Source organism: Pongo pygmaeus, chromosome 1, assembly GCF_028885625.2.
Source record: "Pongo pygmaeus isolate AG05252 chromosome 1, NHGRI_mPonPyg2-v2.0_pri, whole genome shotgun sequence".
Classification (NCBI taxonomy): Eukaryota; Metazoa; Chordata; class Mammalia; order Primates; family Hominidae; genus Pongo; species Pongo pygmaeus.
In genome coordinates this window covers 82,463,339-82,487,183 of record NC_072373.2, presented here as the reverse complement: position 1 = coordinate 82,487,183, position 23,845 = coordinate 82,463,339, and the positions used below count along the sequence as shown (strand labels likewise).

At 43.4% G+C, this 23,845-nt stretch overlaps 1 long non-coding RNA gene across 1 annotated transcript; it reads right to left on the bottom strand.

Annotated features, from left to right (window-relative positions):
- Positions 1-10,040: 10,040 nt before the first annotated feature.
- On the bottom strand, positions 10,041-23,796 carry LOC129009560 (uncharacterized). The gene is made up of 4 exons (XR_008492803.1): positions 23,241-23,796; positions 15,717-15,857; positions 12,176-14,073; positions 10,041-11,556 (listed from the first exon to the last, which is right to left on the bottom strand). It is a non-coding gene; the product is annotated as an uncharacterized LOC129009560 (long non-coding RNA).
- Between the last annotated feature and the right edge of the window lie 49 nt (positions 23,797-23,845).

Genomic DNA, 23,845 nt, shown 5'->3' with positions numbered 1-23,845 from the left:
TAAACAGATCAGATTTGCATTTTAGAGAGGTGATTCTGAAATAGAGTTGCCAGATAAAATACAGAACACCCAATTCAATTTGAACTTCAGATTGATTATTGCATGGTGATATGGTTTGAATCTGTCCCCACTCAAATCTCATGTTGAATTGTAATCCCCAGTGTTGAAAGTGGGGCCTGGCCAGGCACGGTGGCTCACGCCTGTAATCCCAGCACTTTGGGAGGCTGAGGCAAGGTCAAGAGATCGAGACCATCCTGGCCAACATGGTGAAACCCTGTCTCTACTAAAAATACAAAAAAAAAAAAAACTAGGCGGGCATGGTGGCGGGTGCCTGTAGTCCCAGCTACTTGGGAGGCTGAGGCAGGAGAATGGTGTGAACCCAGGAGGTGGAGCTTGCAGTGAGCCGAGATCGACACTGCACACCAGCCTGGGTGACAGAGCAAGACTCCGTCTCAAAAAAAAAGAAAGAAAGAAAGAAAGAAAGTGGGGCCTGATGGGAGGTGATTGGATCATGGGGTCAGGGTTTTAATGAATGGTTTAGCACCATCCCCTTGGTGCTGTCCTCATGCTAGTGATTGAGTTCTCACAAGATCTGGTTGCTTAAATGTGTTTGGCACCACCCGCCGCCCTTGGTCCTGCTCCTGCCATGTAAGATGTCTGCTCTGGCTTTGCCTTTTGCCGTGAGTAAAAGCTCCCTGAGGCCTCCCCAGAAGCAGATGCTGTTATGCTTACTGGACAGCCTGTGGAACTGTGAGCAAATTAAACCTCTTTTCCTTATAAATTACCCAGTCTCAGGTATTTATTTACAGCAATACCAGAATGAACTAATACAGAAAATTGGTACTGAGAAGTAGGGCATTGCTATAAGAATACCTGAAAATGGAAGTGACTTTGGAATTGGGTAACAGGCAGAGGTTGGAGGAGTATGGAGGGCTCAGAAGATTGGAAGATGGGGGAAAATTTGGAACTTCCTAGAGACTGCTTGAATTGTGACCAAAATGCTGATGGTGATAAGAACAATGAAGGCCAGGCTGAGGAGGTCTCAGATGCAGATGGGGAACTTACTGGGAACTGGAGCAAAGGTCACTTTTGTTATGCATTAGCAAAGAACTCATAGGCATTATGCCCCTGCCCTAAGTATCTGTAGAACTTTGAACTTGAGAATGATGATTTTAGGGTACCTGGTGAAAGAAATTTCTAACCAGTAAAGCATTCACGATGTGACCTGGCTGCTTCTAGTAACCTATGCTCATATGATGAGCAAAGAAATGATCTGAAACTGTAACTTATATATAAAAGGGAAGCAGAGCATAAAAGCTTGGAAAATTTGAAGACTGGCCATGTGGGAGAAAAGAAAAGCCCATTTTCAGGGGAGCAATTCAAGCCAACTACAGAAATTTGCATAACTAAAAGGAAAGCAAGTGCTGATAGCCAAGATAATGGGGAAAAAGCTGAACCTTTGCGGCACTCCTCTCATCAGAGGCCTGGAGGCCTAGGAGGGAAGAGTAGTTTCATGGGCCAGGCCTAGGGCCCCCCTGCCCTTTGCAGCCTGGGGACACTCCTCCCTGCATCCTAAGCCACTCTGGCTCCAGCTGTGGCCCAAAGGGGCCCAGGTACGACTCAGGCCACTGCTTCAGAGGGTGCAAACCATGAACCTTGGCAGCTTCCACATGGTGTTAAGCCTGCTAGTGTGCAGAGTGCAAGAGTTGAAGCTTGGGAGCCTCCACCTAAATTTCAGAGAATGAAAAGCCTGGATGTCCAAGCAGAAGTGTGCTACAGAAGTGTGGAGCCCTCATGAAGAACCTTTACTAGGGCAGTCCAAAGAGGAAATGTGGGGTTGGAACTTCCATACAGAGTCCCCCCTGGAGCACTGCCTAAAGGAGCTGTGAGAAGGGGGTTACCATCTTTCAGATCCCAGAATTGTAGATCCACCAACAGCTTGCTCCCTGCACCTGGAAAAGCTGCAGACACTCAATGCCAGCTCTTGAGGGGGCTGAATCCTGGAAAGCCACTGGGTGGAGCTGCTCAAGGCCTTGGGAGCCTACCCCTTATACTAGTGTGCCCTGGATGTGAGACATGGAGGCAAAGGAGATTGTTTTGGAGCTGTAAGATTTAAAGACTGTTGTGTTGGGTTTCAGACTTGCATGGGGCCTGTAGTCCCTTCCTTTTGGCTGATTTCTCCCTTTTGGAAAGGGGGTTTTTACCCAATCCCTATGCCTCCATTGTATCTTGGGAGTAACTAACTTGGTTTTGATTTTACAGGCTCTGGACTTTTGAGTTAATGCCAAAATGAGTTACGATTTGGGGGATTATTGGGATGTCACGATTGTACTTTTGCAACATGAGAAGGACGTGAAATTTGGAGGGGCCAAGGGTGGAATGATATGGTTTGGATCTGTATCCCCACCCAAATCTTATGTTGAATTGTAATTCCCAGTGTTGGAGGTGGGGCCTGATGGGAGGTGATTGGATCATGAGGGCAGAGTTCTCACGAATGATTTAGCACCATCCCCTCGGTGCTATTGTCATGACAGTGATGGAGTTCTCACAAAATCTGGTTGTTTAAAAGTCTATGGCACCTCCTCCTGTCTCTCAGTCCTGTTCCTGCCATGTAAGACACCTGCTCCTGTTTTGCTTTCCACCATAAGTAAAAGCTCCCCGAGGACTCCCCAGAAGCAGATGCCATTATGCTTCCTGTATAGCCTGCAGAACTGTGAGCCAATTAAACCTCTTTTCCTTATAAATTACTCAGTCTCAGGTATTTCTTTATAGCAATGTGAGAACAGACTAATACACATGGGACATATTTATACTAAAAACTACTTATCAATAGTTTGATGTTCAAATTTAACCAGATGGCTTGTATTTTTATTTGATAAACCTGGCAGCCTTACTCTGAAAGTTTAAGTTAATCTCGGCTTCTCCTACTTACTCCCACATCCTAATATGTACTTAACCCCTGGAAAATCAACCTTGTAGTGTCTTTCAACCCTCTTTTTCCTCTCCAGCTTAGGTCTTCAACTCTCCTGACTTGTTTTCCTGTCTGCAAAATTGCCTCTGATTCCTTCTGCTGTCGGAATCATCTTCCTAAAATGTAAATCTGACCCCTGCAAAACAGCTCTTAAGATGTTGCCCTTTCTCCTACTGACAAAGTCCAAATTCCTTTGCATGTCCAATTCCAGCCCCTGTTCCTCTCTGTCATCCCCACCACAATGGACTTTGCTTTTCCCTCTGTACAGTGCACCCCTTTGTGTATCCTCCAGTTTGCTCCTGATAGCTTCACAGCCTTGAAAAATCTGACTTGGGTCTTTGTAATTAACCCCAGTGCTCAGTCCTCAGTGACACCTCCTCAGCACCTTAGCTCTCACTGCTGTCGCATCTCTGCCCCAGGCTAAGAGCACTGGCTACATCTAAGACTCTATCTCAGGTTTGTAGTGGAGTGCTTGAGGGGAGGTGCCAGAGTGTGGTATTGACCATAGCAGGAGGGCCTGAGGTCCTTTGAGGCACCAGGAGGTAAGAGGAAAAGAAAAAGAAACTAGTACAAAGATGAAAAGAAAAAACTGGAAAATGTTGGTTCCTCCTACTTCTTTTCTATTTAAGTCTCTGTTGATTGTGCGACTGTGTGCACATGATCTGATTTAATCCTCACGATGTCCCTGCAATTTCATCACCCTGAATTTTTATAGGAAGAACTGATGACAAGAGAAGTTGGCATGATTTGCCCCCAAACACACTCAAGAAATAGCTATATTTAGAACCCAAGTCTTTTAGTAGGAAGACCAGCCTAGTACCATTTACTGAACTCCACCACCCTACCCCACCTCATCCTACCCCATATCCCCTTCTGCCTCAGACCTTGTACTCCAGGAGGAGGTCCTGGGAAACAAACCATTTCTTCTTTGCAGGCTGCATGCTCATTATTCTGTACATGACAACTTCCTTTGGCTTAATGTGTTGAACTGGTGATTATTAGGATTTTCTCATGAACGTTTTCAGAAAAAAAACAAAATATAAAAAAAGACTGGATTCTTTCATTGCTACTGGGGCAAAGAGCTGACTAAACAGGGCTGATGCATTTTGCAAAAGGGAAAAGGCAGGATGGAAGTCTGGAATAGAACTGGAACCTTTTCCCTGACCCCTGGATTATAGAACATTCCAGACAACATTTTCCTAGCATAAGACTTTAGCTTTCTGAGTCAGGAACTCAATTTTCTTTAGACCCTAAAAATATTGTCTTAAATTTTTCTACCATTAGATTTCTTTTGGAAATTCAAAACATTTCCAGGTTTTTTTTCTTTTCGTTTTTTATTGTTTATTCATTATGATTACTATTTTTGAGTTATAATACAAATAGCATAGAGTGCACAAGTGCACTGATCTTAAATGTCCTGCTTAATGAGTTCTTGCATTTGTATACACCAGCACCTGGATCAAGATGTAAAACATTTCCATCACCTCAGAAGGGTCCCTCATGCACCTTCCCAGTCAATATCCCAGCTCAGGGGTAGCTATTATTCTAACATCTATCACCCTGAATTAGTTGTGCCTATTCTTGAAGGTCATAGCACATACTCTTCTGTGTCTGTCTTCTGCTCAGCATTATGTTTTTGAAATTCACCTCTGTCATGTGTGTCAGTATTTTGTTTCTTTTTATTGCCGAGTGTGGTAATATTTTATTGCATTAATATTCCACAATTTGTTGATCTGTTCTTGGACATTTGGATTGTTCGTAGTTTTGTACTATCATGGATAAAACTGATTTGTACCAATATGATAGGCTTGTATGTGTCTTTTGATAGGTATATCTACCTATTTCTCTTGGGAGCATGCCTAGGTTTGAAATTCCTGGTTCATGGAGCAGAGTCACAAATTTTTCAGGAAATGAATAAACTCTTCCAACAGCCATGTGAAGAATGCTGCCCTTAAGCAAACCTCTAAAGTAGATAAAGATGTATTTACTGATCTCAAAGTTTTCAGTGACCTCTCTCTCTCCAACACCAAGAGCCTGTCCTGGGTATCCAATCACCCTGAGTCTACTCACTGTTTTTGTTCTTGTTGTTGTTGTTGTTGTTGTCGTTGTTATTGTGGAAATTTGTGAGGATATACAAGTCCAGAGAGAATACTGCTATGAATTCCCACATGCCTGCACCCAGTTTCAACAACTATCAATGCATTTCCAATTCTGCCTCATCTATCTCTTTAACGATTTTTCACCCCTGGAAGATTTTAAAGCAAATCTCACACCTCATGTAACTTTAGCCATGGTACTTCAGTATGTATCTCTGGCAGATAAAATCTTTTATTTTTAACACAATCACAATATCACTTTCACACCTAGGAAAAGTAACATGGATTTCTTGACATCATCTAATACCACCTGTGTTCAAATTTTCCCAATTGTCTCAAAATTATTGGTGTGTTTGAATCAGGATCCAATGAAGGTCCACACATTGCATTTTGCTGATACTTCTCTTAAGTCTCTTTAAATATATAACAATTCTTTCTCTCTCTTCTTTTTTTAAAACGTTGTTTATTTATTAAAGAAACAAGTTCATTTGATCTATAGAAATTTCCCACATTCTAGTTTTTGCTGATTAAATCCTCATGGGACGTACATGGGCCATCTGCCATGTTTCCTGTAATCTGAAAGTTAAAGCTGGAGGCTTGATTAGTCTCTGGTTTCATTTTATATTTTTTTTACTTTTGCAAATATCCCATCATCATAGGTGGCAGTGTGCCCTTACTGCATCATATCAGGATAGGCATAATGTCTTCTTGCCTCATTTTGAAAGATGCTGCCCACCTTTCACCTGCTCTCCTCCCTTTCACTCCCCCAGGGCTTTGCTTGTTTTCTGCTCTATTCCTGCCCGTCTCTCAATGCCCACATACCACATTGCCACCCCCAGCCAATCCACCAGACACACATTGTCATAGCTGTCCTACATTTCATCCACTCAAGTGTGATGTTAGTTTGTGACTTCAACAGTTAATATCATGACTAATCACAGAAAGAGAGATAATGTGCAAAGCCAAAAGGCCTTCTACCTCTCCTATCACCACTTCTCAGCCCAAATGTATGGTTTCCAACCTCAGAATCTCCACATTGGAAACTACTTTGAAAGTCAAGTCATTAGACTCTATCAGAACATGGACATAACAAACCAAAAGTGATTGTCTGAGATTGGCTTGTGATATTCAGTGCTGGAGAACACACATCTTTAGAAAAGAGACCACAGCTAGAAGGCTTATAAAAGTGTTGTCTTTATTGATGCCAAATCTGCTTTCTTACAATTTTTACCCAGTTAGTCATATACCTGGACTTAGACGTTAACCCAGAGGAGTGACACTGATGGTGGCAATTTATGGTCAGGCATATTCAGGTGTTTATTGTTTTATTCTTAAAAAATTTTTAATTGTGGTAAAAAAAATCACATATTATAAAATTTACACTCTCAGTCATTTTTTACAGTTCAGTAATGTACAGTGTACAGTTCAGTAATCTTAACTGTATTTACATTGTTGTGTAACAGATCTCTAGAACTTCTTCATCTTGCAAAATTGAAACTTTATATCTATCAAGCAATTCCTCTTTTCCTCCTTCCCCAAGTCTCTGACAACCAGTATTCTTCCGTTTTTCATGATTTTGACTACTCTAGACATATCACATAAGTAGAACCATGCAGTCCTTTGTGCCTGGCTTATTTCATTCAGCATAATGTCATCCTCAAGGTTTATTCATGTTATAGCATGTGACAAAATTCTCTTTTTTTAAAGGCTGCATAATATCCCATTGAATGCATATAATACATTTTCTTTTTTTGTTCTTTTTCTTTTCTTTTTTTCTGAGACAGGGTCTTGTTTGTCACCCAGACTGGAGTGCAGTGGTGCAATCATGGGCTGGCTAATTTTTGTATTTTTTGTAAAGATGGGGTCTCACTATATTGCCCAGGCTGGTCTCAAACTCCTAGGCTCAAGCAATCTGCCCAACTTGGCCTCCCAGAGGGCTGGGATTAGAGGCATAAGCCACCGCACCCAGCCAAACACATTTTCTTAATCCATTCATCTGTCAATGGACATTTAAGTCGCTTCCACCTCTAGGCTATTGTGAATAATGCTTCCATGGACATGGGTGTGCAAATAATCTCTTCAGGATCTTGCTTTCAATTCTTTTGAATATATACCCTAAAGTGAGATTACAGGATCATATGGTAATTCTATTTTTAGTTTGTTTTTTGTTGTTTTTGTTTTTGTTTTTGAGACGGAGTCTCACTCTGTCACCCAGGCTGGAGTGCAGTGGTGCAATCTCGGCTCACTGCAAGCTCCTCCTTCCAGGTTCACCCGATTCTCCTGCCTCAGCCTCCTGAGAAGCTGGGACTACAGGCGCCTGCCTCCATGCCCAGCTAATTTTTTGTATTTTTAGTAGAGACGAGGTTTCACCGTGTTAGCCAGGATGGTCTCAATCTCCTGACCTCCTGATCCGTCTGCCTCAGCCACCCAAAGTGCTGGTATTACAGGTGTGAGCCACCACGCCCGGCCCTATTTTTGTTTTTAAAGGAAACTTCATACCGTTTTTCATTGGGACTGCACCATTTTATATTCCCACCAGCAGTGCACAGTGTTCTAATTTCTCCATAAAAAATTAGAGAATTCTGGGGTTTTTTTCAGATAGTGGCCACACTAATGAGTATGGGGTACACTCAACTATCTCATTGTGGTTTTGATTTGCATTTCTCCAGTGATTAGTGATGTTGAGCATCCTTTCATATGCTTGTTGGTCATTCATGTAACTTCTTTGCAGAAATGTCCTTTCAAGTCCTTTGCCTACTTTTTTTAATTTTTTTAACAGACCTTCCTTCCTTCCTTCCTCCCTTCCTTCCTCCCTTCTTCCTTCCTTCTTCCCTCCTTCTTCCCTCTCTCCTGCCCTCCTTCCCTCCTTCCTTCCTTTTTTTTTTTTTTTTTGGTTTATTGTTGTTGTTGTTGAGATGGGGTCTTGCTCTGTTACTCAGGTTGGAGTGCAGTGGTGCAATCATGGTTCACTGCAGCCTCAACCTCCTGGGCTCAAGTGATCCTCCCACCTCAGTCTCCTGAGTAGCTAGGACTACAGGTACATGCCACCATGCCTGGCTAATTTTTTTATTTTTATTTTTTAGAGACAGGGTCCTGCTATGCTGCCCAGGCTGATCTCGAACTCCTGGGCTCAAGCTGTTCTCCTGCCTTGGCCTCCCAAAGTGTTGGGATAACAGGCATGAGCCACCACGCCTGGCCAGTTACTTGTTTTTCTATTGTTGAGTTGTAGGAGTTCTTTATATTCTAGATATTAACCTCTTATGAGATATGTGATTTGCAATTATTTTCTCCTATTACATAGATTGTATTTTCACTGTTGTTTCCTTTAATGTGGAGGAATTTTTAAGCTTGATATAGTCTCATTTGTCTATTTTTGCTTTTGTTTCCTACACTTTCGGTGTCATATTCAAGAAATTATTGTCAAATCCAATGTCATAAAGCTTTCCTCCTATGTTTTCTTCTAGGAGTTTTATAGTTTCAGGTCTTTAATCCGTTTTGTGTTAAGTTTTGTATATAGTGTAAAGTAAGGGTCCAACTTCATTCTTTCATATGTGGATATCCCAGCTTTCCCAGCACCATTTGTTGAAGAGATTGTCCTTTCCCCATCATATGGTCTTGGTAATCTTTTTGAAGATCATTTGTCCATATGCATGAGGGTTTATTTCCGGGCTCTCTATTCTGTTTCATTGGTCTATATGTCTGTCATTATGCTCGTGCCACATTGTTTTGATTATTGTAGCTTTATATTATGTTTTGAATTCGGGAAGTGTGAAGCCTCCAATTTTGTTCTTTTTCAAGATTGTTTTGGCAATTTGGGGTCCCTTGAGATTCCATATGAATTTTGAATTTTTTTTCTATTTCTGCAAAAAAAAAGCTATTGAAATTTTGATAGGTATTACATTGAATTTGTAGATAGCTTTGGGGATATGGCCATTTTAACAACATTAAGTCTTCTGATCCGTGAACATAGAGTGTGTTTTTGTTTATTTGTGTCTTTAATTTCTTTCAGGAATGATTTGCAGTTTTCAGTGTACAGATGTAGTTTTCAGCTTACCTCCTTGGTTAAGTTTACTCCTAAGTATTTTACTCTTTTTGTTGCTATTGTAAATGGGATTATTTTCTTAATTTTTTCTTGGATTGTTCATTGTTAGCACATAAAAGCACAACTGGTTTTTTATGCTAATTTTGTATCATGTAACTTTGCTGAATTCATGTAATAACTCTGCGTTTTGGTGTACAATTTTCAGGGCTTTCTACATATAAGATCATGTCATTTGTGAACAGAGATCATTTTACTTCTTCCTTTCTGATTTGTATGCCTTTTATTTCTTTTTCCTGCCTAATTGCTCTGGCTAGGACTTCCAGTACCAAGTTGAACAGAAGTGGTAAGAGGAGGCAAGCTTGCCTTCTTCCTGGTCTTAGAAAGCTTTCAGTTGGCTGGGTGCAGTGGCTCATGCCTATAATCCCAACACTCTGGGAGGCCAAGGTGGGTGGATCATTAGAGGTCAGGAGTTTGAGACCAGCTTGGCCAACATGGTGAAACCCCACCTCTACTAAAAATACAAAAATTAGCCAGGTGTGGTGGTGTGCACCTGTAATCCCAGCTACTTGGGAGGCTGAGGCAAGAGAATCACTTGAACCCAGGAGGTGGATGTTGCAGTGAGCCGAGATCGTGCCACTGCACTCCAGCCTGGGTGACAGAGTGAGACTATATCTCAAGAAAAGAAAAAAAAAAAAAAAAGAAAGCTTTCAGTCTTTCACTGTTGACTATAATGTTAATTGTGGGCTTTATATAGTTTTGTTTTGTTTTGCTTTTGTTTTTTGAGATGGAGTCTCACTCTGTTGCCCAGGCTGGAGTGCAATGGCATGATCTCGGCTCATTGCAACCTCTACCTCCCAGGTTCGAGTGATTCTCCTGCCTCAGCCTCCCGAGCAACTGGGACTACAGGTACGTGCCACCACGCCCGGCTAATTTTTGTATTTTTAGTAGAGACAGGGTTTCACAATATTAATCAGGCTGGTCTTGAACTCCTGATCTTGTGATCCACCCTCCTCAGCCTCCCAAAGTGCTGGGATTACAGGCGTGATCCACCATGCCCGGCCCACTTATAGTTTTACTTTTTAAAATATAGGGCTTTGAGACTGGTTTTAAAATATTAAATTTGGTTGAAACTAGTCACACATTAGAAATGATAGCCCAGGATGACCAACTGGCAACAGAAAAATCTGCATATGTATTTTCTAGATGTGGGCTTATTGAGACATATAGGTCCATACCTGTCTTGTGAGCTACGTTCTCTCATGCTTAGGTTTCAAGCGGGGTGGTTGACAAAACATATCCAGCTCATGTAACTAACGATAAGTCATTTGCCCGGGTGGTCCTTTAAAGCCAACCTTGACGTTTCACACGTGAGCCTGATTGACCAGTGAATGGAGAACACTCTTCGTGGGTCTGGATGAGGAAGAAGAACTTGGAGAGACTAATCACCATTTTCCTTCTAGGTTCTTAGTGGCTTTAGAAACTGAAGGCCTCTAAGTTTCTCTCTAGACTTTGATGAGAGGCAGAAGAAAAAGCAACCAGGAAAGAACAATATAGTGCTCTGATATGTCTCAGAGTCAACTGCCATGAATACTAAAACAGACATTGGCAAGCAAGGATACAGAACTGTGAATTGCAGCTACAAGAAATTAAGAAATACCACCCTGAGCAGGACCAAGTTGAATTTGGAAGCTATGGCTTGTTTTTGTTTTTGTTTTTAAGTGATAAGCTGACTTGAGATAAAAGGAAGGAGAGAAGGCTCATTCCTTCAATTACCAACTGCTTCCTGAACATGAATAAGCATGAATAAGGCACGTAAGTAGGCACTATAGAATACTGAGGAGAAAAGACACACCCATTCATCACTATGATGTGACGTAGAGATAAATACCATGAGGGGGTGAGGAAAGAGAGCTATGGGCAATGCACACTGTTAATGATTTAGGAATTCCTCCTCCCTGAGCAAGCAATCAGATCATCATCCTTAGCTCATCAACAGCTAATATTACAGTCTCTAATGCCCTTTCTTACCATCCCACTTCCTTCTTACCAACCCTAGTTCTAGTTTTGCTCTACCAGTCTTAGGGTAATCATGACCTGGTGCAGGGAAGTGGGAGAAGAGGCACTAGGCAGACAAACAGACCATGCCAGACAGATAATTCATGAAGCCTTAAACACAGCTGCAGAATTAAAACAGAAATGTCAAGGGAACAAAGTGTTCCAGCTGACTTAACTTCCTGTTGATATGTCTCTGGGGAGGAGGGGTGAGGTCTGGAGTTCTAGTATTGGGGTAGAGAGAGGGCAGGGGGTCTGGTGCCGGTGGGAGCAGGACTTACGTCTTTTCAGGCATGGGTACTCAGGAGTTGAGTTCCCATCTGCAAGGCTGTTGACACTCACTTCCTGAGGCTGGCCATGGTCAGAGGAGTCTCTCAGCTACTGATGTGCCCAACCTACAGAAAAACAGGATGTTAGGTTTCAGATCTGATTGAGCCATGAGATGCAAATTCCTTTTCCACCCCACCCCCACCCCTCTCCCCAACGGCTGCCACCCACACAATTCCCCTTCCGCGGCAAAGCATTCATCTCCCTGTGTGACTTCCATCAGGGGCTGTCTGCGTCCTTTGCTTCATTGCTGCCTGGCCGTGAGGGGTCAGATTAGTGCTTAACCCATTTCATTATGGTTTCAGATTTACGGTCATTTTGATTAGGAGTTCCTTACCACATTCCTGGGTGAGTGACGAGAACTCTCATCAAATTAGAAAAGGAGAACAGTAAAGTCACTTTGCTCTCTGCAAATCACCTATCTGGTAGGATCTTCAAATCCCCAGGCCTCACTTTGGCCCCTTTGCCTACAGGTTATCTATAGGTAATTGGTTGTCAAATCTTTCTTTCCCTTGGTTACTCTCATCCCATCTCTTTCTCTTTGTTGCCACCTAAAAGCCCTTCCATGTGCAATGAAGGAAACAGAAGCAGAAAATACAAATCAGAAGCCACTGCTCAAGTTCAATTATCTTCAAAATACAGATATCACCCTTTTTCACAGAGGCAAACGCCAAGCGCAAAACTCACCCAGAACAACATTCTGAGTGCAGCAGGATCTCCATAAGGAGGCTGAAATGGATTCCAAACTTTGTGCCTACTCAAAGGACTGATGTGCACCCTGTTGGAGCCGGCCCTGCAAATCTGAGGACTGAAGCTGGCTCTGGCAATAGCTCACGTTCTCTTCTACCCCCTCCGCGGGCTCCCGGGGCTCTTTGCTCACAGGATCCTTCCACACAAAGCTCTTCCATCAGCCCCTGCACCGAGCACACCTGTCAACGTCTTCTTCCTCTTGCCCCCAAGGCCTTCCTTGACGCTCCATCCTAGTCCTTCCGGCCTTCCTCAGTACCCAGCAACATCCAGTCTTACACTGCTTCAGCACATTTAGTATTTAGCTTGTATTCTGATTCAAAGGCTCAAGGATCTATTACTGCCTTTTCAGATAAATGACACTCACAAGGTATGAACTCTATGCTTGCCTCATGGGTCCTAGAGTGGTATTAGGTACACCAAGATGAGAAAAGTCTTTAAAAGTTTCAAAGATTATCACACAGCAGGAAGCAGGCAGTGTAATTATAACATACTCCCAAACCATAAAAATATGGAAGAGACTTCAGCACCAGGAGTTGTGACTTTATACAAGGAGATGATAGTATGTAAACTAGTTGATATGTGGTAATTAGGAAAAAAAAGGTCAGGTCTTTAACTGTGCTACGGTATACTGTATATTACAACTCCCTATGTTATTACTGCATTTTTAAGTGGGCATGTAAGAAGTGGATGACAAAATGAATTATCTACCTTTTTGCATGGGGCTAGTGTGCACTCATTCATCCAACATGTATGGATTCACCAGATTTGAAGGTGGCACTGATCATAGAACTTTGACCGAGATAGGGTGGAATGTGCCTTAATTAAGCTTAAAGTTTCATAAGAATATAAAGAAAGTAGATGGGGCTGGGCGTGGTGGCTCACACCTGTAATCCTAGCAATTTGGGAGGCTGAGGTGGATGGACCACTTGAGGTCAGGAGTTCGAGACCTGCCAAACCAACATGGTGAAACGCCATCTCTACTAAAAATACAAAAGTTAGCCAGGCGTGGAGGTGGGTGCCTGTAATCCCAGCTACTGAGGAGGCTGAGGCAGGAGAATTGCTTGAACCTGGGAGGCGGAGGTTGCAGTGAGCCGAGATCATGCCATTGCACTCCAGCCTTGGTAACAGAGCAAGACTCCATCTCAAAAAACAAAAAAATAGAAAGTAAATGGGCAATTATATAATAATTCTTTCAATGGCAGTAATAGTACAGGTGTTGAATGGCACATAGGAAATATCTCTCTCCCAGGTAGTGGGAGAGTGGGGAAAGGGGTGGTGGTGGTCAGGACCATCTTCCTAGAGAAAGCCTGAACCAAGAACTCTTATTCAAAAATGAATAAAATTTCACTTTGCGCGAATCAGGAAATGTATTCCAGGCAGAGGGAAGAGCCCATTCAGGGACCTGAAAGCAGCTCAGGATGCCTGGAGTCTGGAATACTGGCTGTTCTCTGTTGAGAAGAGGCCAGACAGTTAAGTGCAGCCATGTCAGGAAGGGGTGTGAGTGAGCCATCTAAGAAGTTAGCCTTTATCCTGAATGCTTCTGGGAGCCAATTACATGTTCTAGAAAGATTACTGCCTGTGGAGCGGAAAATAGATGGGGTGGGGGGAGTATGAGTCAAGGCTGGAGGTAAGGAGAACAACTAGAAGATGCAGAGATTAACTAGTACACTGTTTTCATAATCCCGACAGAGGGCAGTGACAGTGATGGAGGGAGGGGGGATGATGTCAGGGTACTTCAGAGCTAGAACGGCAGCACCTGATTGCTAAAGATGAAGGATAAATCAAGAGTGACTCCCAGGTTTCTGTCATGAGCAAATGGGTGGATACTGAGGCCACTGCAAGAGAGAAAGAGAAACTATCAGGCGGTGACACAGGTTTTCAGTATGTTTTTGCAAATGAGCACTTTGCCAAAGTCAAAAACAAGAACACGTTGTGCAGAAACTTTTGACATACTTCTCTGCCTGTTATCCATGTAAAAAGACAACGGGAGATGGGTCATAGGTGGGATTTGGATACTATTATTTCTTATAATCTGTTTAACTTTATTTGTATAGAGTTATTGGAGATAATTGTTTTAAGGCCAAGTGGGTAACCTCGAGCTTGGGCAAGTTCCTGCCCACTTCAAGATACTGATTTGAATTAGTGAATGCCCTTAGAGGCAAAACTGCAACATCACTTAACCTTACCCACAATATCCTAAAGAAATTATTTAAAAAAACCTAAATTTCAGTAAACATCACCTCATTTTCTCGGAGAAATTTGTTCTTTGTTAAGAATGAGAAAAAGGATTATCAATACCAACTGCTGTTTAAAATTCAGATAGGAATTAAAACACTTTAAATTCTGACAATGGTTACTCTTATTTTTTTCAATTTACAATTGTTTTTCCTCCATGAATGACGTTAGGCTTCTCACTCCCTTTTTCTGCATCGCATTGTCCCGTCTTTCTGTTTCTCTCTCTTTCTCTCTCTGTGTCTGTGTGTGTGTGTGTGTGTGTATGTGTGCATGTGTTTCTCTCTCTACCCTTCCCTGCCAGTCTCTTTCTCTCCACCTCTGCTCCACATTTTTCTGAGGGTCAACCTCTTTCTTTGTACTGATATATGTGTCTGATTTTGTCTTCTTATAAGTTTGTATCTATCTGAATCAGTTGAATACCTTCAGCTATAACAAAAAATCATAACTCAGCCAGGCGCAGTGGCTCACGCCTGTAATCCCAGCACTTTGAGAGGCCAAGGCAGGAGGATCATTGAGGTAAGGAATTCGAGACCAGTCTGGCTAACATAGTGAAACCCCGTCTCTAATAAAAATACAAAAATTAGCCAGGCATGGTGGTGGGCGCCTGTAATCCCAGCTACTCGGGAGGCTGGGGCAGAAGAATCACTTGGACCCGGGAGGTGGAGGTTGCAGTGAGCCGAGATCGCGACACTGCACTCCAGCCTGGGTGACAGAGCGAGACTCCATCTCAGGGGGCGGGGAGAGGGAAGATCATAACTCAAATGGCTTAAGCCATAAAGAAATGTATTGCTTTGCTGGGCGAAGTGGCTCATGCCTGTAATCCCACCACTTTGGGAGGCTGAGGCAGGCAGATCACAAGGTCAGGAGTTTGAGACCAGCCTGGCCAACATGGTGAAACCCTGTCTCTACTAAAAATACACTAAAAATAGCCGGGCGTGGTGGCTTGCGCCTGTAATCCCAGCCACTCGGGAGGCTGAAGCAGGAGAACTGCTTGAACCCAGGAGGTAGAGATCGCAGTGAGCCAAGATCAAGACATTGCACTCCAGCCTGGGCAACAGAACGAGACTCTGTCTCAGGAAAATCAGAAAGAAAGAAAGAAGAAAGAAGAAAGAAGGGAAGGGGAGGGGAGGGGAGGGGAGAAAGAAAGAAAGACAGACAGAAAGACAGACAGAAAGAAAAGAAAGAAAAAGAAAGAAAGAAAGAAAGAGAAAGGAAGGAAGGAAGAAAGAAAGTATTGCTTCACCTAACAAGAAGTCCAGAGGGGGAAGTCATCTCAGGGTTGCTTGATTCAGCACCTCAACAAAGTTATCGGGTTTTTTATTCAATGAAGATTCACTGAGCGCCTATTTGTGCCTGGCCTTGATTTGGGCACACAGGAAACACACTGAAAAAAAAGAAACAAAAATATCTGTGTTCATGGAGTTTACATTCTGGCTTTTTGCAGCTTTGCCTCATGATAGCAAAATGGCTGTTGCAGTTCCAGGCATCATTATAAGGTAGCATAACATCCAATATTTACAGGGCATCTCTTCCTGTGTGTTTCTTTATCGGAAAGGGTAATGCTTTCCCCCTTTTGTCTCATTAGTCAAAATTTCCTCACTTATCCCTCCCTAAAAAATAAAACAATTTCTGGCAAGGGGAATGATATTTCTAAAACTGGCTTAGACTATGCAGGAAATATCTTTTTATTGAACCTTAAAAAACCCACTAACACCAGGCCCTGCTCCCTATTGTTCTAGCATGGGGCCCAGGCCCAGATTTTTTCTTTTAAACAGGGTCTCACTGTTGCCCAGACTGGAGTGCAGTGGCATGATCGTATCTCACTGCAGCTTTGAATTCCTGGCTCAAGCGATCCTCCCACCTCATCCTCCTGAGTAGCTAGGACAGATTATTTTTTTTTTAAGAGATGGGGTCTCACTACACTACCCAGACCAGTCTCTACCTCAAGTGATCTTCCTGCCTCAGCCTCCCAAAGTGTTGGAATTACAGGCATGAGCCACTGAATCCAGCCAAGAAAGATTTTTTCCAAAGCTCTCTGGGTCATTCTAATTTACAGCCTGACTTGAAACTGTTGTGCAGGCGCCCTGCGTGATATACTTTTTAGGTTTAAGAAGGTTGGAGCTTCCTTGGTAGATTTACCTAATGTCATTCCTAAAACCTGGGATAATGTGTTAGAAGGAGAAGGTTGTGACCTTTTGGGACCTCTAAGTCATCCCCTTGGGTTTTCCATCAACACTGTTTTTTAGCCTCAGTTATTCGACCAGTGTCTTCTCCTAGCCCCATCCCTCATTGGCCCTTCTCTCAGCTGGAGACCACCCAGCCCTTTTCTTAGAGTACCTGAGCTGAGTGCAGTATCTATCCTCACAGCCACCCTTTCCTCAGTCCAGTCTGGAACTCTTTTATTTTCTTCTTTTTTAAAAATTAAATCTCTCCCCCCAAATTATGAAAATACATGTGTTTACTATAACCATTGAAACAGCACAAAGTTATTTCTACCAAGAAATATTTGAATAATCTTCCTCTTCCTGTATCCATTCTCTATTATTCGAGAAGATGAGGCTTTCTCTGGGCCTGTCTGTCTCCATGGCCAGTGCCCTCAGGCCCCAGCTTGTCTGTGCATCTCTGTGGTGGGGGTAAGGAGGAGGGGGTGACAAAAAGCTGGCACAGGAGTCAGTCCAGAATCAAAGCAGTGTGGGGGCTCAATTCTTCCCCCCAACTACCTTTTTTCTTAATTTTTAAAATTGAAACAATTTTATTTATTTATTTATTGAGACAGGGTCTCACTCTGTCACCCAGGCTGCAGTGCAATGGCACGATCACAGTTCACTGCAGCCTTGACCTCCCAGGCTCAAGCAATCCTCCCACCTCAGCCTCCCAAGTTGCTGGGACTACAACTTGTAGTATACCACCATGCCCAGCCAATTTTTTTATTTTTTATAGAGACAGGGTCTTGCCATGTTGCCCAGGCTGGTCTCAAACTCCTGAGCTCAGGCAATCCTCCCACCTTGGCCTCCCAAAGTGCTGAGATTACAGGCATGAGCCACTGTGCCCAGCCTGAAATAATTTTAAACTTTGAGAAAAGTTATAAAGTTAACACAAAGAACTCCCATATAGCCTCCCACCCAGAATTCCTTTCAGTTTTGCCAATTATCCTAATAATTCCTTTAATATGCTTGGCTCAAACGAGCCAACCCAAATCACTCATTTAACCCAGTTATCATGTCTCTCTAGTCTCCTTTAACCAGAACCCTTCCTCAGCCTTTCCTTGACTTTCCTGACATTGACACTTATAAAAATTACAGACCAGTCATTTTGAGGAATGTCTTCGTATTTGGTTTGTCCAGTGTTTCCTCATGATTAGATTCAAGTTATGTCTTTTTGGCCAGAATATTACAGAAGTGATGGTGCATTCTTATTGCATCTCATCATGTGACGTCAATTTGTTTCATTACTGATGATGTTGACTTTGGTCACTTGATTAATATGATGTCTATTAAAGTTTCTTCTCTGTAAGGTTGCTTTTTTCCTTATTGTAATTAATCAGTGACTTGAGGGAGCTAGTTTAAATTATGTAAAACCTCATTCCTTACCCCACTTTTACCCAGTAGATTTAGCACACAACTTTGTTTCTTTCCTAAAATTAATTTAACTATGATGGTTGTTAGATGGAAAATTTCTAACTTTTTTTACACGTTAGTTGGCATTTTCTGTTTTTCTTTTTTTTTTTTTTTTTTGAGACAGAGTCTCAGTCTGTCTCCCAGGCTGAATGAAGTGCAGTGGGGTGATCTTGGCTCACTGAAACCCCCGCCTCCCAGGTTCAAGCTATTTTCCTGCCTCAGACTCCCGAGTAGCTGGGATTATAGGCGCACACCACCACACCTGGCTAACTTTTGTATTTTTAGTAGAGACAGGGTTTCACCATGTTCGTCAGGCTGGTCTGCAACCCACCTGCCTCGACCTCCCAAAGTGCTGGGATTACAGGTGTGAGCCACTGCACCCAGCCCGTTTTCTATGTCTTGAATGTGTCCTCCAAAGTTTATGTGTTGGGAACTTAATTCCCAATGCAACAATATTTTGAGATAGGACCTTTAAGAGATGATTATGAGGGCTCTCTTCTCATGAATGAATTAATGTTGTTGTCTCAGGAGTGAGTGAGTTATCAAAAGAGTGGGTTCCTGATAAAAGGATGAGTTCAGCTCCTTTCCTCCCCTCCTCCCTCTCCCTCTCTCTCTCTCTCTCTCTCTCTCTCTCTCATGCTCCCTCACACCAATGCATGCCTTTCTATCTTTCTTTTTTTTATGTAGAGACAGAGTCTCAATATATTTACCAGGCTGATCATGAACTTCTGGGCTCAAGTGATCCTCCAACCTCAGCCTCCCAAAATTCTGAGATTACAGGCACCACGATACCCAGCCCATGCAACACTTTTCAACATGATGTAGCAAGAAGGCCCCCACCAGATGTTAATGCTATGCTCTTGGACTTCACAGCCTCCAGAACTATTTGCCAAATAAAAATTTCGTTATAAATTACCCAGTCAGTGGTATTCTGTTATAGCAGCATAAAATGGACTAAGACAGCATTATACTGTAAGAAAGAACTTTCTCTTCTACTTATTCACTTATTTATATCATTGTAGATTCATGAGCTCCCATTTAATTTGAAGAGTTCTAATCCATTGCTTTCATTATTTATTTTGATTTTTATGCAATCTCAATATTACTGGCAGGAGCATCTGTAAACTGATATTTGTAGCATTTTAACATCTCCCCATCACTCTTTGAGTACTTCCTTATTTTCTCCTACAATAAGATGTTCCAGGCTTATCTTGTCCTACCTGCCCTGGCCCTGTTATTAGCCATTTACTCCAAGAAGTCCTGGTTCTATTAATTAAGCACAGTAGTTAGAAACCAAGATCTGGGCTTTATGTGCACCTATTGTTACTGGGGTGTCATCACTCCCAGGCTTTCTCAGTGCATCAAACCAGGAAATATATGTATGCATGTACACACATTTATATCTACACTTACTTCCATATCTGTCTATGTATACTGAAAACCCTGACCTCACACCAATACCTCCTATTCCAATGCAACATCCCAGGGTTCATTCTAGCCCTTTTCCTTTGCATATTTGTACATCCCTTCCCCATCAGTGAGGAATCTGGCTCCCGTTGTCCTCAAGATATCTAAATATCTATTTGCTCAATGTCTCTATGTAGCCAATTTCCTGATCTCTGCAGGGCCGCTACCCCACAGGCCTAGTCAAAAGCTCTCCTCATGAAGTCCCCAGCCTATGCTGACTGCCTTCTCCACCACTCCAATATCCTCCCGCTGCAGTCCCACTGCTGCTGTGCTGTCTTTCTCCTCAATTTCCTCATCTGCCTTTGGGAACCTTTCCATTGCAGGTTCTTAAACACATAAAAACACTTCAGACTTTGTGCTTTCATTTCAATGTAATTCAAATTTGTTCCTCAATGACAGTTACGGCAAAATGAATTGGGATTTGTCTGTGTGTTGTGTGTTTCATTATATTTTGTTTTGCCAAATTCCCAGAATTTAGGAATGAATGGTATTATGTAAAATGTTATGTATATTATATGTTTATATTATTTTATATATTTATATTATATATATTTATATATTATATTAATATAACTATATTATATAGATGATAGTTCATGTAATACCATATTAGGTAATTTTTACCTATATATGCATTTACCTATGCCATACTAGGTAGTATTTGTAGTTGTAAAAGAATATTTGCTTCTTGCTCTTCATTTTTAAAATAGATGATCAGCAGTACAGTGTGTCCACTATAAACAGCTGATTGAGTGGACCTCTTTGCAATTCTGCTTGAAAGCTAATTAAGTTACTACTTATTGCGGCCTTTCATGATGTTTTCTCCCACTGGGTCCTTATTTCCATGGGAGACCCATCTCTGAAAGACTCTGTCTTTGACTTAAAGGGAAAGATCCTAATTTACTTCACTTGTTCATTCATTCACGCACATATTCACCAAATTATTTTTATTTTACTTTATTTTTTTAGAGACAAGGTCTTGTTCTGTTGCCAAGGCTAGAGGGCTCACTGCAGCCTTGAACTCCTGGGCTCAAACCATCCTCCACCTCCCAAAGCACTGGGATTACAGGTGTGAGCTACCACCTGGCCTCATTCACTAAATATTTATTGAGGGCCTTCTATATGCCTGGCTCCTCCTCATACGCCCCTCCCCTGGCTGAGCTGTATCTCTGGTATTCTTGTTCTTGTTTTTTTGTTTTTTTTTTTTAGATGGAGTCTCACTGTGTTGCCCAGGCTGGAGTGCAGCTGCACGATCTCGGCTCACTGCAACCTCTGCCTGATGGGTTCAAGCAATTCACTTGCCTCAGCCTCCTAAGTAGCTGGGATTACAGGCACATGCCACCACGCCCGGCTAATTTTTGTATTTTTAGTAGAGACGGGGGTTTGCCATGTTGGCCAGGCTGGTCTCAAACTCCTGACCTCGTGATCTGCCTGCCTCGGCCTCCCAAAGTGCTGGGATTATAGGCGTGAGCTACCGCACCTGGCCCCTTTTTTTTTTTTTTTTTTTTTTTTGTCGGAGTCTTGGCTCTGTCACCCAGGCTGGAGTGCAGTGGCAAGAATTTGGCTCACTGCAACCTCTGCCTCCTGGGTTCAAGCAATTCTCCTGCCTCAACCTCCCGAGTAGCTGAGATTACAGGCACAAGCCACCATGCCCGGCTAATTTTTGTATTTTTTTAGTAGAGATGGAGTTTCACTATGTTGGCCAGGCTGGTCCCTAACTCCTGACCTTGTGATCCACCTGCCTCACCTCCCAAAGTTCTGGGATTACAGGCATGAGCCACCACGCCCAGCCTGGTGTTTTTATTGTTAGTTACCTGATGATCTCTACTTATTGCGTGGCTGGTTCTGGCTGTCAGGATATATGAAGGGGAAGGCCCAGGGTAGAGTGAAGGGAGTGGTTCCGTGTTAGCCAGCCAGACCTCCAGAGACAGAGGGGAACCAACTCCTCGGAAAGTCACTTTCCCTTCCCCTTGGGCTGTTGTTTCCTCCCAGCCCCCAGAGCAGCCAGTTACAATCCCAGATAACCCAGCAAACCCCGGTGTTTATCAGCAGAGTTACTGCTATTCTGGCTCCTGGAGATCTTCTGTAGGGACAGAAGAAGAAGATAAGGGGAGCACACACACCACACCTACTCATGGCTGCCTAAACACAGCTCGGGGCTACCTCTTGGTCCCTCCCTCCCCGTTTTCCACCCCCTCACTCAGGAGAAGTCCCAGTCTGGGGCCCAAATAGCTCTGGAGCAGCATTAAACTCTGCACTGGGGACCCAGGAGCATGGTGGAGGCCAAGCTTGTTTGCTTTGTGGTCATCTGTTCTCAGCCAAGGGAGGCCTAAGCAGGGCGTGGGGAGCAGCTGCAAGTCACCTTGGGTGACTGTGATGTTATCTAGGCCTAACGGTTTCCTCTGGGTAAGCACTTCCGCCCTCCTGTTTGTGAAGCCAGAAACCTGTGCTGGGGCAGCCCCATTCTGAGCACAAAGGAGGAATAGGTAGAGGGAGAAAGGAAAAGGCCCTGTGGAACAGACTTAGAAGACCTGGTAGTACACTATGCAGTCATCACTATGTCCTGTACCTTTAAAAAGAAGAAAGGAAAAAAGCACAAGCAAAAGTGTGCCTTGCAGGTTACCAGTAAATACCCTTCCTTACTGCCGACTCTGCTCTAGAGTCTTCACCTGAGCAGCCATGTGGCTGGACTGGGAGGGGCCTCACTATTAATTCCTGGGAGTGAGGGCTCTTTTCACTGGGTCCCCGAGTGCCTGTCTCTAAATAAAAGAAATATCAGGCTAGGCTCTTATTCATCTGAAGCTTGTACATGGGGCTAAGCATGATAAAAACAGCCACTCTTTGCAGAGTGCCTACTACATTGTATAGGTGAGGAAAATGAGAATCAGAGCAGTTAAGTGACTTGTCTAAAAAATACAGCTAGAAAGTAGCAGAGCTGGAATTCAGCCCTCAATCTGTCTGTTCCTAAAACCAGGGGTCTTCCTCTATGCTTAGCTAAGCTAAAGAACTAGAAGCCACTCTGGCATTAGGGCTGCCAGTGTTTTAGAAAGTTGGGTCTTAGAAAGTTCTAGGACAGGAAGGAGGCCATATTTCTAAGACTGGTACCCAAAGCAGCAATCTAAGTGCCTGAAAGTGCAAAGATGGTGCCAGGATAAGCAGAATCAGGGTAGTCTTTGTAGCAGGAGCAGACTCAGCCTTTTTTCTCTACTGTTTCTGCCCGTGTCTCTTCACAGGGCTCACCATCACCTGTCCCATCGCCCACCTCTGATGGGGCTCCCCTCCCCTGGTTGAGCTCGGGTTGGGCGGGTGAGAATGCTGTGGAATAACCCAGAGGCGTCATATACCCAGCCAATACCCTGGCACTCACAGGTCTCTGAAGGCATTTTCCTGTTTCTCTCTGCCAAAGGGTCCGAGGAGGGCCGGGATTCGGGTAGCAGGGAGCGACCCTGGTGCAGATTCCAGTCCCCGCATCCCTCCCACGCGGTCTCTTTGCTGCCCAGCCGGGATGGCCCTAAAGGAAGGTTGCTATGCTGGGCCCTATGGGAATCAGATGTTGAGCATCTTGCCCTTTACTATATTTAACAGGAATGGAGACGAGGACCTTTAGCAAGCAGCTTGTGGGAGCCAAAATTCCCACAAAACCGAATGCATCAGTCAAAGCAAGCTTTGAAGAAAAGATTTACCACTTCAGGGAGCTTGGAAAACTTTGCGTGGATTCCTGATTTTCCTCCTCCTCCTCCTTCTCCTCGTATACAGATGATAGATGGATAGATGGATAGATAGTGGTTTCCTGGAAGGTGGAGAGGAAAAAAGGTGAGAAGGGAAAGGTGGTCCCGTCGGCGCCACGCTGAGCTCTGAAGCCTCCGTCTGAAGGGCTCCTCTTTTGGGAGAACACAAACGCCTTCCACCAGGGAGGGTCCTCGAACTCCACCCAAGAACTGCAAGGAAACCAGGTATGACAGTAATGCAATTTTGAAAAGAGGAAGAGGAAGAAGGAAAGCAGGAAGGATGGACACAAAAGAAGGAAATCTAAAAGAGAGGAAATAAAAAGAATTAAAGGACCACTCTAATTCTTGAAGGGCACGAAAAAGAAAGAAGGCGCATTAAGGGAGGGAGACGTTGAGAAGGACTGAGACCGTGGCAAAGCCCAGGGTCCTGAGAAACTTCGCGAGACAGAGGGGCCCAGCGGCTGCCCATCCCCATGTTTGGGCACATGGAGTCGTGGCTCCCGCTCTTGAGTCCTGCCCTGGGAGGGACAGTATCTGTTTAGATTTGCGTCTAAATTTAA